General features: G+C 46.5%; 2 non-coding genes across 2 annotated transcripts; one reads left to right on the top strand and one right to left on the bottom strand.

The window, feature by feature from the left end:
- Nucleotides 1-3737: 3737 nt before the first annotated feature.
- TRNAL-CAG (transfer RNA leucine (anticodon CAG)) lies at nucleotides 3738-3820 on the top strand. The gene has a single exon. It is a non-coding gene; the product is annotated as a tRNA-Leu (tRNA).
- A 233-nt stretch (nucleotides 3821-4053) lies between these two features.
- TRNAL-CAG (transfer RNA leucine (anticodon CAG)) lies at nucleotides 4054-4136 on the bottom strand. Its single transcript has one exon. It is a non-coding gene; the product is annotated as a tRNA-Leu (tRNA).
- Nucleotides 4137-13760: the final 9624 nt, after the last annotated feature.

Below are 13760 nucleotides of genomic sequence, written 5' to 3'. Positions count from 1 at the left end.
TGTCCCCAAGTCCAGCCTGCCTCCTTAACTGGCAAGCCCTCACGCCTTTTTCTTTTCTTTCTTTCTTTTTTCTTTTTTTTTAAAGAGACAATGTCAATAAAGCACCTATCACAGTTCTAGGCTCAGAATAGTTCTCAGGAAGGAGTATGAAGCGAGAAAAATCGGGCTCCACTTATCAGCTGTGTGACTCAGGTAAGTTTCTTGGCCTCTCTGAACCTCATTTTCCCTCCTCTGAAAAATGGAGGTAATGATAATCCTTGTTGTGGTGACGTTATGAACATTAAGTGACACAATGATGTAAAGGACACATTCACTAAAACTCCGCTTTACACCACCCTTTTCCCAGGCAGAGGTGGGAATGTGTGCCAAGGTCACAGGCATGCTATGATTCCCCGTTTCAGGCCACTGGGCTGGCTGAGCACCAGGTCTCCACTGGGGGACTGTCTCCATCTGTCTGAATTTGGGCTGAGCATAACCGTGCTGGGACTTCCCCGGTTGCTGGTAGACTTTCCAGAGTGAGCTCAGGGGACTTTCCTCTCCCAAGCTGGATAAATGTCCAGAGTGGAAAATTAGGGAGGTCTGTCCCTTGAGGCTCCATTGATGGTGTCTAGGCTGCTGATAAGGGGAAAATCGGAAATAACAGGAATAGTGGGCTTTTCCCATTTTTGGTCCTGGGAAGCTGGGATTGCAATAGGATCCTGAAATGGCTTCATCCAGGCCAGGAATCCGGCACCTGAAAGGTGTCGGGGAGGACAGCTGACCATCGACCTTCAAGCCTGGGGGGATGGGCTGGGTGGGGCCCCAGTGCTGACACCCCTCAAATGAATGCCTTCTCCCTGCGAGGCCGGGAGGGCAGCAGGCAGAGCTGGGCTGGCTTGGGCTCCAGCTCTGGGCTTGCCACTGTTTTCTTAGCTCTAACCTGATGTACACTTAGAAAGACTGGTGATGTTGAGCACGAGGGGAAGGATCCAGAGGTGGAGAGCACAGGGCTTCTGCCCCAAGAGGATCTTGACAAACCACTCAGCCTGTGTGAGCCCCAGCTCCCTGGGCAGAAAAATGGGAGAGGAGTTAGGGAGCTGGTGACTCGTGTCTAAAGCACTGGCATCGAAGGGAGGGGAAGTGTGACCATCTGATAACCTCTGTGGTCTTGGTGACTTTCTGTTGCGTCCCTGCATTCCCCCCCGCCCCCGCCGCCCCCACACACAGAAGCCAGCCAGGAGGGCTTGTCCTTATTACTTCGAGAACGCATCTTGAATCTTGAACTTGACCACCTTTTGCAGTTCTCCACTTCCCTGGTTCAGCCACTGTCATCTCTCACCTCCTTTCCATGGCCTTCTCTCTGGACTCTGATTTTTCTCTTGGCCTCTCACATCCGTTGTCCATACAGCAAGCCAAGGAGTCATTTTAAAAGGCCAATCGAACCATGTCACTCCCCTGCTGAAAGCACCCCAGTGACTCCAACATACACAGAAGGAAAAACTGAGCTCCTTTGCCTGGTATCACACACAGGAAGTCCACATCCTGTGTGTGATGTGGACTTCCACCTCCTGCCACCCTTACCCTTGCCAACAACCACATTCCCTCCCTGCCTCAGGACCTTTGCACTGTCTATGCCTCCTACCTGGACACCACTGCTCCTGGTTTTGACTCTGCTTGTCTCTCCCTTTGGAACTCAGTGTCACCTCCTCTGATGGAGGCCCCTCCTGACCACCCCTCCCATGAGAACCTCTAGTCACTCTTGTACACTGTTAAAGGAGAGTTTTTTAAGGTAAAATATGATCCTCCCATAAATATAAAATGGACACAAGTCAGAGATTTCATTTAACTCGGTAATTTATGGGGAAGCCGCTAAGATGTTACAACTGACTCAAAGGACACACATGTATTGCCAATCAGAAATGATGACATGGATTTATAATACAGATATTAAAAATGGCCACTATCCACAGGGCAGCAATTAATCGCATTCCACGCCAACAAAATCCATTTGCATTTCTCTGGTCAAGAATCATTTGCATGTAGAAGTAATGAAGGATGCAGCCTTCCCTTGAGAATTCCTTGATGATTCCCTTGAGAATCAGCCAGAACTGATAGCCCAGACAGGACACCAGTTATCTTTCTTGGCCTATTTCAAAGTCTCTTACAAGTTTCCTGACATCCTCTTTCTTGCACTTAGCAACACCGGAACTTTTTTTTTTTTTTTTGTCATTTTCTCCCTGCACCCCAAGCTTGAATGTGTCTTGAGGGCAGAAATTCTGTTTTGTCCATGGTGTCTGGAAGAGTATCTGGCACATAGCAACACAGCAAGCACTCAGCAAATGTTTGCAAATGCCCTTTGCAGTGTCCAGGGCAACGTATTTTAGGAGAGGGTGGAAAAGAGGTCATTGCTGAACCCAAAGATACAGATTCTGATGGCCAATGAGGAGGGGGCATTTGGGACAAGGAAAGTGGGGAGGGTTCATTGCCAGGACCTCTGCCCACTCTGAGGGCTGCACCACCTCTTGGCATCCCAAGCCCCAAAGGGAACTGACCTGGGGACGGTAGGGAGTGTTCTCTGGCTGAGGTTACTCTGTTATACCATCTCAAGCAAGTCAGAGGGCACTGAATCTAACACAACTATTCACACCCTCTGGGTCTTTCTGCTGGACTCAGCTCACCGGGCTCACTCTCTCAGGCTCTGTCTTTCAAGACCCTCTGTGCAGCCAGGGGCGGGGTCTGCCCAGGTTACAAGTAAGGCAGTGGCCCAGCCACGCCAGAACCTCCTCCGTCTCCTGTTTCCCCATCCCGCCCGCCTTTCCTTAGGAGTTGCATCTTCAAAGGCATCAGGAGAAAATGGTCCACGGGTGTAGGATGTCTTCGGGTGAATTTAATACCCCGGGCCTGGAGATGTGGCGCCTGAGATCCTGGGAGGGGAGGGGTGCCCTCTGCCTCCAGGAAATCTCCTGGAGAAAGGCACCCTCACGACCTGAAATCTTCTGGTCTCTGGACCCAGCCAGTGCGTTGAGTGTGGGGTGGGGGAAGGAGGAGGCGGAAGGTACTGCGCGGTCCTTAGGAGGGAAAGTGAGTCGCGAAATGAGGAAACGGGAGAAGGAAGCGAGGCAGGGATTAATCCATGGATATTCCCCGCCCGCCTGCTGTGCCAGGCAAAACTCGGGCACTAGTGACTCGGCCACACGAATAGGGTGGATCTGGCTGTGCCGCGGCTAGACGTGGTCTATCCCAGAGCCTGAATGAGTTAAGCACACATACAAATGTGAAGCTGGAGTTTTGACGAATGTTAGAAAGGAAAACGAGGTACGCCTGCCAAGGGACCTTGCGGTATCCGGGCTTCACCTGGTTTGAACGCTAGCTGAGATTTAGAAGCCAGTGCGAATGTGCGCTCTTGACTACTTCACGCAGAAAATGCGCAAGGGCATGTATGCCGAAATGCAAGGGTTCTTGCAGATATGCAAGAATCAAAGCTGAAGTGAATCAAAGCAGAAGGAATGCATGTGGGCAGCACAGAGGCACAGAGGTCGAATAGTCCTCCGTCGCTGGGCCTTTCAGAGTCTCCAACATACCGCGCGCGCCCTCTGCTGCAGCCCAGGCGTTTCTCTCCTCCCCTCCGCGTCCCATCCCGAGAAAGCCGGTATCTAGCGCCTCCCAAAGCCGATTGGAGAACGAATCCTGGTGTTTGCAACGCATGCGCGCCGTAGACCTGTTTTGAAGTGAATGGTTGGTAAAGCAGGGAACCGGTAGTCAGGATGGCCGAGCGGTCTAAGGCGCTGCGTTCAGGTCGCAGTCTCCCCTGGAGGCGTGGGTTCAAATCCCACTTCTGACAAAACCGTCCTTTTACTTTTCTCGCGGGTAGTTGAATACTAAATGACGCTGTACAGCTCTGGATATTCATTTAATCTTTTTACAAAACAAGTCTCTTCTTCTTAAAAGGAGTTTTCTTCTCTAATATTTATTTGACTTTCAAATGTCAAGAAAAAATTCCGATCTGAAACTTCAAAGACTTTATGTAGTGAAGGAGATTCTCAGCGTAAGTGGAAAGGACGAAAACATACGGATTGTCAGAAGTGGGATTCGAACCCACGCCTCCAGGGGAGACTGCGACCTGAACGCAGCGCCTTAGACCGCTCGGCCATCCTGACTTCCTGGAAAACTTATCGTAGGGGGCCAAGTAGTTCATTATGCGGTGCGATTTGGCTTGCGATGCCTGACTTGAAGGTCTTTGGCAGCTCTAGTTTTAGGCACATAAACTTTAGTCACTGTTACTCCTAAATTGGTTCGATCTTTTTACCAACACGTCTTAAGTGGAAATCCTGTATCTTGAACAGAAACAGGAAGTTTCTCTTGCTATGAATAGAAAATACCCATAAAAATAAATAGCATGAAAACGAAACTATGTTACTAAGTTCTAGTCACTTGCCAAAACTAGGAACCTGAAGTTTTGACATTATTTTACATGACTAATACTATGGAAAGGGTCCAGACTATTGTTGGGCCCCTCGGGGAAATGAGGGAGGGGGTCTAGGCAATTCTTTTTGGAAGGGGATATGCTCGGTCATGGACTTGGCATTGGTTTCTCAGGATAGGAAGCCGTGGACAATGGGATCCCATTCTACAAGTGTCCAGCTGAAGCCCATCAACAATAAATTGGCTTTTATACCTTTCCAGTAAACTGAACAAAGGAAAAGGTGGAGGCTGTTAAACTTAGAAAAGAGACAATTTATCAATTACAAAAGCCTGATGTGTGCAAGGGATTAGGGTTATGACTGCCTCTTCTTGCTCCAGGCACTGGGGCTTGAGGTGGCTTTGCAGAGGCTGGATAGCTACAACCGTGGAAGACTGTGGTAGAAGAAAAAGCCTGCTAAAATGGATGCTTGTGTAGATAGTGATAGCCCCATCACTAGACGCATTCAAGATAAGGCTGGACAGTCACTAGTGGAAAAACTAATGAGGATATTTGACAGTCCCTAAAATCATGCCTCACTGCTGCTGTAACAAAATACCACTAATTTAGTGGCTTAAAACCACACCATTTATTATCTTATAGCTCTAGAAATCAGAACTTCTTTCCTTCTGGGGACCCTACGGGATGTCCATTTCCTTTTCTTTTCCAGCTTCTAGAGACCACCCACATTCCTTGGCTCAAACCCCCACATCACTCCACCTTCTGCTTGTCTCTTTATGATACCTTCTCTGACTTTGACCCTCCTGTCTAACCTAAGGCAATGCCAGATCACAGCCTGCAGTGACGTCAGATCCTTAACCCACTGACCGAGGCCAGGGATCAAACCCCATCCTCATGGATACCAGTTAGGTTCTTAAACCGCTGAGTCACAGTGGGAATGTGTATATTTTAACAACAAAAAATGCTTTACTAAGAGAATGATTTTTAAAAGACTGGTTCAAAGGAGGATATATATATTCCATGTTGTTTTTGTTTTCACTGCACCCGTGGCATGCAGAAGTTCCGGGGCCAAGAATGGAACCCAGGCCACAGTACTGACAACACTGGATCTCTAACCCCTAGGCCACCGGGGAACGCCTTCCATGTTTTAGCTATTGTGAATAATGCTGCTATGAACATAGGTGTGCAAATATCTCTTAAAGATCATGCTTTCAAAAAAAATTGTTTTCAATTTTCTTGCATATGGTATATCCAAAAGTGGATTGCTGGATCACCTGGTAATCTATTTTTATTTTTTTGAGGAACTGCCATAATGTTCCTGCACAATTTTTTTTTAAATTTTACTTTAAAAATGTATCCTTTAATAAAATGTACTCGACATCCAGGGGGAGAATAGATGGGTTCTTAACTACAGCAATCACAGAATACTGTATATAATTAGCATGTGCCAATTTCCTATTGGGCAAAAGGGAGAGAAATAGGAAAATCTGGGAGGTGTTGGAGATGATGAAGCATGATATCTGAAAAGGAGGTCTCAGGAAAGGTCCTAGAACTGTGGGCATGGTTGGGAAGGGCCAATGGAAGATGAAGGCAGCTCCCAGAAGCAGGGCCCTGGGCCAGAGTGGGGCCAGGGATGATGCCCTTTGGGCCAGAGCTGGATCTTGCACCACTGGAAAGGAGGCTGAGGAGACTGGCAGAGTGTCTTCTCCTCCTGGTGGCTTCTCCTATGTCGTCTCCTCCAGGAAACCTTCCTGGATGCTTCTTTCCTTTGACTAGGTTTTCGGCTTCCTCTGCATTCCCACAAGATCCTGGGCTGACCCCTCAAAGCACTAGAATTGGAATGGCCTATCTAGGTATGTGTCTTCCCTGGTCCCAAAACTGAGCTCTTCAAAAGGGCAGAGATTGTAGAAGTCTTATTTGCCACTCAATTCCCAGGGCCTGGACTCAAAAATGTGGCAAAGGGGCTGACTATAGATTGGATAACAGATGAATAAGACAACAGGATGGGGTGAGCCAGGAGACAGAAAATCCTGGAAATGCCACCCCAGATCTTTTCATGCAGCTGGCACCTGGACAGAATGGGGTCAGTTCACCTGAGCCCTGGCCTGGCTGCTCTCTCAGGAACATGAGCTGTGGATCCTTGAGCAAATGTAAATTCTAATATTCTCTCTATGGAGCTCTGACCTCCCACCCCAAACAACCTCTGTCCAAGTCCCGACAGGCAGAAGGGGCCAGGCAGGGACAATGACTAAACCTCATGTCTGACCTTTGTCTCATTCTGGGCAAATGAGTAAACTGGCCCAGAAGGTTGGCAGATTCTTGCCAGTGCCCCACCCTAATCACATTTCCTTAATGATTAGAGGTGTCGAGTGTCTTTTCATGTGCTTCTTGGCCAATTAATTGTATATCTTTGGAGAAATGTCTATTCAAAGTCCCTTGCCTATTTCTAAATCACTTTTTGTTGTTAATAGCGAGTTGTTGAGAAGCTTTATATATCCTGGAAGGTAGCCTATTTTCAGATATATGATTGATAAATATTTTTTCCATCCCACAGGTTGCGTTTTCACATTACTTAATTGTGGCTTTTGATATACACACAGTTTTCATTTTGATGTAATCCAATTTATCTGTTTTCACTTTTGTTGCTTGCACTTTGGATGTCAAATCCTAGAAATCATTGCCAAATCCAGTGTCACGAAGCTTCTCTCCTGTGTTTTTGTCTATGAGTTTTGTAGTTTTAGGTCTCATGTTTAGGTCTTAGGTCCGTTATGAGTTAATTTTCAAATACAGTAGAAAGTAAGGTTCCAACTTCATTTCCTGTATTTGGATATCTGGGTTTCCCAACCCCATTTGTTAAGAGACTATCCTTTCCCCAATGAATGATCTTGAAACCTTTATCAAAAATCACCTAATGGGGGAGTTCCCTTATGGTACAGCCAATTAGGGATCCAGTGTTGTCACTGCAGTGGCTCAGGTTGTTGCTGTGGTGCAGGTTCGTCCCCTGGCCCAGGAACTTCTGCATGCTGTGGGTGTAGCAAAAAAAAAAAAAAAAAATCGCTTGACTAATATGTGAGGGGTTTTACAAACTTTTTGAAAACTAAACATTTTCTTTAAGTGGAATCATTTTAATTGTAATAAATGTGTTTTGAAAAGAAATTTATGATAGTTCTCCTATGGTACAGCAGGTTAAGGATCTGGCATTGTCATCGTAGTAGCTCAGGTCCATGCTGTGGTGAGAGTTCGGCCCCTGGCCTGGGAGCGTCCACATGCCGCTGGCACCTCCAATAAATAAATAAATAAATAAATTTTTAAAAATTTTAAACTAACTATACTTCAGTAAAACTTTTGGAAGTAAAATTAAAAACAAACTATTCTTGGAGATCCCTGATGGCCTAGATGGTTAAGGATCTGGCATTGTCACTGCAGCAGTTTGGATTGCTGCTATGGCTTGGGTTCGATCCCTGGCACAGGAACTTCCACATGCCACATATGTGGCCAAAAAATTTTTTTTTTAAAAAAGGAATGTTATCTCCTAAGGAGGTTTGGTTAATCCAAATACAGAATACCCACTAGGGAGTTCCCATCGTGGCTCAGCAGTTAATGAAACTGACTAGGACCCATGAGGATGCGAGTTCGATCCCTGGCCTTGCTCAGTGGGTTGGGGATCCAGGGTTGCCACAAGCTGTGGTGTAGGTTGCAGATGTGGCTCAGATCCCAAGTTGCTGTGGCTGTGGTATAGACCAGCAGCTACAGCTCTGATTCTACCCCCAGCCCTGGGAACCTCCATATGCCCCAAGGTGCAGCCCCAAAAAGCAAAAAAAAAAAAAGACCTGGAGGCAAACAAAAACAGCCTGGTATTCCTTGGCTCCTGACTTCGTCCCATCAATCTCTATTTCTATGCTCATGATGCCTCCTTCACTGTCATTAAATCTGCCTCTGACTCTGTTGTATAAAGACCCTGGTAATTACATTTAGGGCCCACTCAAATAATCCAGGATAATCTTTTCTCAAAATCCCTAATCACATCTGCAAAATCACAGGTTCCAGGGGTTAGGATGGAACATCTTGGCAGGGGAGGCATTATTCAGCCTGCCACAAGCGTATCGTGGGAGACTGCCTTTACATATGACATGCTGGAAAAAGCAAAACAGAAATGACAGAAAACAGAGCAGTGGTTGTCTGGGGTCAGGATGGAGGTCACAAAGGAACTTTTCGGGGTGATCAAAATGTTCTATATTTTAGTTGTGGTGTCGATTATACGACTGTACACATTTATCAAAATGCCGCAGAGTGGGAGAAACAGTGGGAGAAAACAATAGCAACATAGAAAAGTGACAATGGGGAGGAGAGATCCATAAAAGGAGCTTCTAAAATTTAAAAACCCCACCAAATGGGAGTTCCCTCTGTGGCTCAATGGGATTGAGGGCATCTCTGGAGTGCTGGGTTGTAGGTTCAATCCCCTGCCTGGCACTATAGGTCAAGGATCCAAACTCCATAGGTTATGGGGCAGTCCAAAAAGCAAACAAAAACAAAACAAAATAAAACCCCACCACACACTGGGCTGCAATGTTGGCGGGAGCACAAGACTCCATAAGACCGCTGATCACTTGTGACTCAACTAAAGGGTTCAGGGTGTTCCCCAAACCACCTTCAGGTCCAATAATTCATTAGCTAGAAATCTTCAGAGAATATATTGCAAACTGTTATAGTTGCAGTTTGTTACAGCTAAAGAATACAGATAAAAATCAGACATGGGATGATGGAAACGTTCAAGTGAATATATTATTATAACCACTGAATTGTATACCTTTTAAAAGGGTGGCTTTTTCTTTCTTTTCTCTTTCTTTTTTTTTTTTTTTTTTTTTTGCTTTTTAGGGCCGCACCCACAGCACATGGAAATTCCCAGGCTAGGGGTCCAATCAGAGCTACAGCTACTGGCCTACTCCACAGCCACAGCAACTCCGGATCCAAGCCATGTCTGTAATCTACACCACAGCTCAAGGCAACGCTGGGTCCCCAACCCACTGAGTGGGGCCATGGATTGAACCCGAATCCTCATGGATTCTAGTTGGATTTGTTTCCACGGTGCCACGACAGGAACTCCTAAAAGGGTGACTTTTAAGTTTCAAACATGGACCTTCCATTGTCCCCTCCCCAGAGAGACATGGACTCTATGCATTCCTAACCCAGCACTGATGTGTGACAAGGCACATGGAGTGCTGCCACCCGGGGAAGCTTACCGCCTTGGCGTGCAGAGCATTGATTGGGGTTTCATCCTCTAGCCGTGGTCGACGGCCCTACCTTCCTGAGCTGTTTCCAGCTCCTCCAGGTGCAGGCAGTCTCCACCCTAAGCCACACTTAGACCCTCTAGAGGGGCAAGACCCCACCCTAAACAGAAACATACCTCTCAGGCAAGACGTTCCAAGGGTTTCGATGAGCTCTCAGATTTGAGGGTAAAGGGCCTGACAACCCTTTGGACACATCTCAGTTCTTCATCACACGAAAGCCAATGATTCAAACAAATTCACACAAGAGGAAATATGGATGGCCAGTTCGCTCGCGGAAATGCAAAGCCCCACTCGCTAAGTATTAGGAAATACAAATAGAGAATATTGAGGTTTGTTTTGTTTTGTTTTGTTTGGTCTCACCTGCAGTATGGATCAGGGATTGAAGCCCCACCAAAGCAGTGACACCTGCAGAATCCTCCACGCTAGGCCATCAGGAACTCCTGAGCCTTTTTTTTTTTTTTTTTTTTGGTTTTTAGGGCCACACTGGTGGCATATGGAAGTTCCCAGGCTAGGGGTCGAATCAGAGCTACAGCTGCTGGCCTACACCACAGCCACAGCAATGCCAGATCCGAGCCGCGTCTGCAACCCATACCACAGCTCACGGTGATGCCGGATCCTTAACCCACTGAGCAATGCCAGGGATCGAACCTGTATCCTCATGGATCTTAGTTGGGTTTCTGCCGAGCCACGACGGGAACTCCCAAGGAACTCCTGAGACTTTTTTAAAGCTCACTACATACATCCATGAGGACAGGCAAATAGTTAAGGCACTTACTCTTAGTGGGAGTGTCAACCAATACAGTTTCTATTAAAAAACAACAACATGCAAATACCCTCAGTCCAGTGATTTTGCTTTGAGGACTGGATCCACATGTGTGCAAAGATGTGTAGATAAGAAGGCTTATAGGAGTTCTTTTGTGGTGCAGTGGGTTAAGGATCAGGCATTGTCACTGAAGGTCGCTGCTGCATCTCGGTTCAGTCTCTGACCCGGGAACTTCCACATGCTGCAGGTGCAGCCAAAAAAAAAGAAGGCCAATGTAATATTACTTGTAATGACAAACTCTTGGGAACCACTTAACTGTTTACCAGTAAGGTAAGGAATAATATAATAGCCATTCTATCAAATATATGACATTTCAGAATTCTCGTTGTGGCTCAGTGGGTTAAGAACCCAGCTAATATCCATGAGGATGCTGTGGTGTTTTTTGTTTTTTTTTTCTTTTTTCTTTTATTTTCCCACTGTACAGCAAGGGGATCAAGTTATCCTTACATGTATACATTACATTTTTCCCCCCACCCTTTGTTCTGTTGCAACATGAGTATCTAGACATAGTTCTCAATGCTGCTCAGCAGGAGAGAATGCTGTTTTGATCCCTGGCCTCACTCAGTGGGTTAAGGATCTGACTGGTGTTGCCTCAAGCTGCACATGGGTAGGTCACAGATGTGGTTCAGATCCAATGTTGCTGTGGCTGTGGTGCAGGCCGGCAGCTGCAACTCTGATTCAGCTTCTAGCCTGGGAGCTTCCAGGTATGGCCAAAAAAAAAAAAAAAAAAATGTATATGGCATGTAGAAAGAATGAAGTCAGTCTTGGAGAAATTTCTAAGACATGTTAAGTAAAAAGTCAAGTTTCAATATATAAGCTATTTTGAGGTAAAAAAAATTTTAAATTACAAAGCAAGTGTCTATATTTCTACATATTATGTGGTAGTGAAAAAGAAAAAAAGAGGTAGAAAGAAAAGCTCTGATGGGATATTCCAAACTCTCCTTGATGATTAACTAGAGGTGAGGGTGCAGGTTTAGAGATGCGTGTGAGGTGCAGTGAAATAAACCAATGAATTCATTGCGTAGTTAAAAATAAACCAAAATTAGCCAACCCCACAGCACCAAGCATAGGGCCAGCTGGAAAAGTGTTCAGTATTTGCTGATTATAATCAGCAAGCTCCTGAAGGTGGCTTCTGGAAATTGTTGGATGAACCCCAGGGAAAGCTTTCTCAAGTTGAATTTTCTCAAATTGTGCTTGAACCGTATAACTGCCTTCCAATAGTCTTTTTTAATAATAAAATCCACTCCATTACCAAAAGTTCAAGACCCAGGTGATCTGGCCCTTGGCAGCCTCTCCAACCTCGTTCTCTCTCTCCCGAACCCCTTCAATTTACAACCTTCTGCCCCTCCTCAAAGACTTCAAAGTCTTTCCTGCCTCCGGGCCTTTGCATATATGGTGGGTTTTTTTCCAGCCAGGAATGCTCTTTTCCCGGCTGATTCTTATTCAGCCTTTAAGTGGCAGCTTAAATATGTACTTTCCCTAACCCAGCTATCTAAACGACATCCCTAAATCTCAGTTATTCTTTCCTAGGGCATCTTGCTTTTTCTTGTAGCAACGTCATCACAACTGATTATTATCTATTCATGGTAGGTTTGTATATCTAGACTATCTGTCTCCCCCCATCGGACTCCCTGGGACGGGGTGGCCTCTGCTTGGATGGCTGATAGTGCTGTCCCCAGAGCCTGGTGCACCCAAGGTAGACACTTAACATATCTGCTCAGTGCCAGAATCCCCACTACGTCTTCAGCATGGCTCAGCCCTACCTCAAGGGACAGATGGCAGGCCCAGCACACAGTAGGGGCCTGGCCAGACCAGGGAGACTTTGTCGAACGAAGGAGAACTGAGACAAGTGACCTGCAGGTGACCTGTGTGGCGATGGCCCACTCAGACCTAGGGAGGAGGGAGGACTAGCCCTGAGAACCGACGGACCTCCTTCGCCTCATCCCCAGCCCTCACCCCATCCCAAGAACCCAGGGCTTCCTTGGCGCCAGGGGAGGCCCTGCAAGGGCAGTCAGTTTCTAGCCTGAAGACAGGTTCCTCCCTACTTTTTCTGACTCGGGGCAAGTGAAGTTGGTTTGGAAGAAAAGGTCAAAGGAAAAAACAATACAGGGATTGAGTCTTGCTTGCTGCCATTTGAAAGGAATGAAAGTGGGATTAACCAAAAACACAAAATCCCAACCCAAACCAAAACAAAAACACTCTACTGTCTTAGAATCGGCCTCGGAAACAATCATCTTACTGTTTTCTGTGTCATAGTAAAATTAAGGGTTTACTCAAGAGCTTTGTTCTGCACTTGGGCTCAAACAGTTTGCAGAGAGGCTAGGCTCTGGGTAACAATTTTGTAGCTACCAAGAAGCCCTCCTCATTCCCTGTACACATGGGGTGGAAAGGGAGGTCTCAGGTGCATGGGGAGGGGAGAGGAGGGCTGAATATCCAGTTAAGTATCAAATATCATCTCCTCTGAGAGGTCATCTTTGATGAAGCTGTCTAAAAGTTGCCTCCCAGGAGTTCCTGTAGTGGCTCAGTGGTTAATGAATCGAACTAGAAACCATAAGGTTGCAGGTTTGATCCCTGGCCTCGCTCAGTGGGTTAAGGATCTGGCATTGCTGTGAGCTGGGGTGTAAGCTGCAGACGCTGCTGGGATCCAGCGTTGCTGTGACTCTGGCATAGACTGGCGGCTACAGCTTTGATTAGACCCCTAGCCTGGGAACCTCCATATGCCGCAGGTGTGGCCCTAGAAAAAGACAAAAAAAAAAAAAGTTGCCTCCTGTTGGGGCTCAGCGGGTTCTGACGTAGTGTCCATAAGGATGCAGTTTGAACCCTGGTTAAGGATCTGGCATTGCCACAAGCTTCAGCGTGTGGGTCACAGAGGTGTCTGGGATCTGTGGTGTTGCTGTGGCTGTGACTGTTGCCTCAGGTGCAGGTCCCATTGCACCCCTAACCCAGGAACTTCCACATACTGTAGGTGGGGCCCTAAAAAAAAAGTTGCCTCCTGGTCATCTCTGTCACACTGTTTTATTTTAGTCAAGGCATTTGTCACTATCTGAAGTTATTTTTTTCTTTGCAGTTTAGTACTTGTCACTCCCAGTAGAAAGTGTAGTTTTGTGCTTGCTGTATTCTCATGGCCTAGGATAGGGCCTGACTTTTTTTTTTTCTTTTATTTATTTATTTATTTATTGCTTTTTAGGGCCACACCTGCTGGCATATGGAGGTTCCCAGGCTAGGGGTCAAATCAGAGCTACAGCTGCCC

The sequence above is a fragment of the Phacochoerus africanus genome, chromosome 8 (assembly GCF_016906955.1).
Source record: "Phacochoerus africanus isolate WHEZ1 chromosome 8, ROS_Pafr_v1, whole genome shotgun sequence".
Lineage (NCBI taxonomy): Eukaryota > Metazoa > Chordata > Mammalia > Artiodactyla > Suidae > Phacochoerus > Phacochoerus africanus.
Note: the sequence above shows the minus strand (reverse complement) of the source record. Positions and strands in the feature narration are given on the sequence as shown.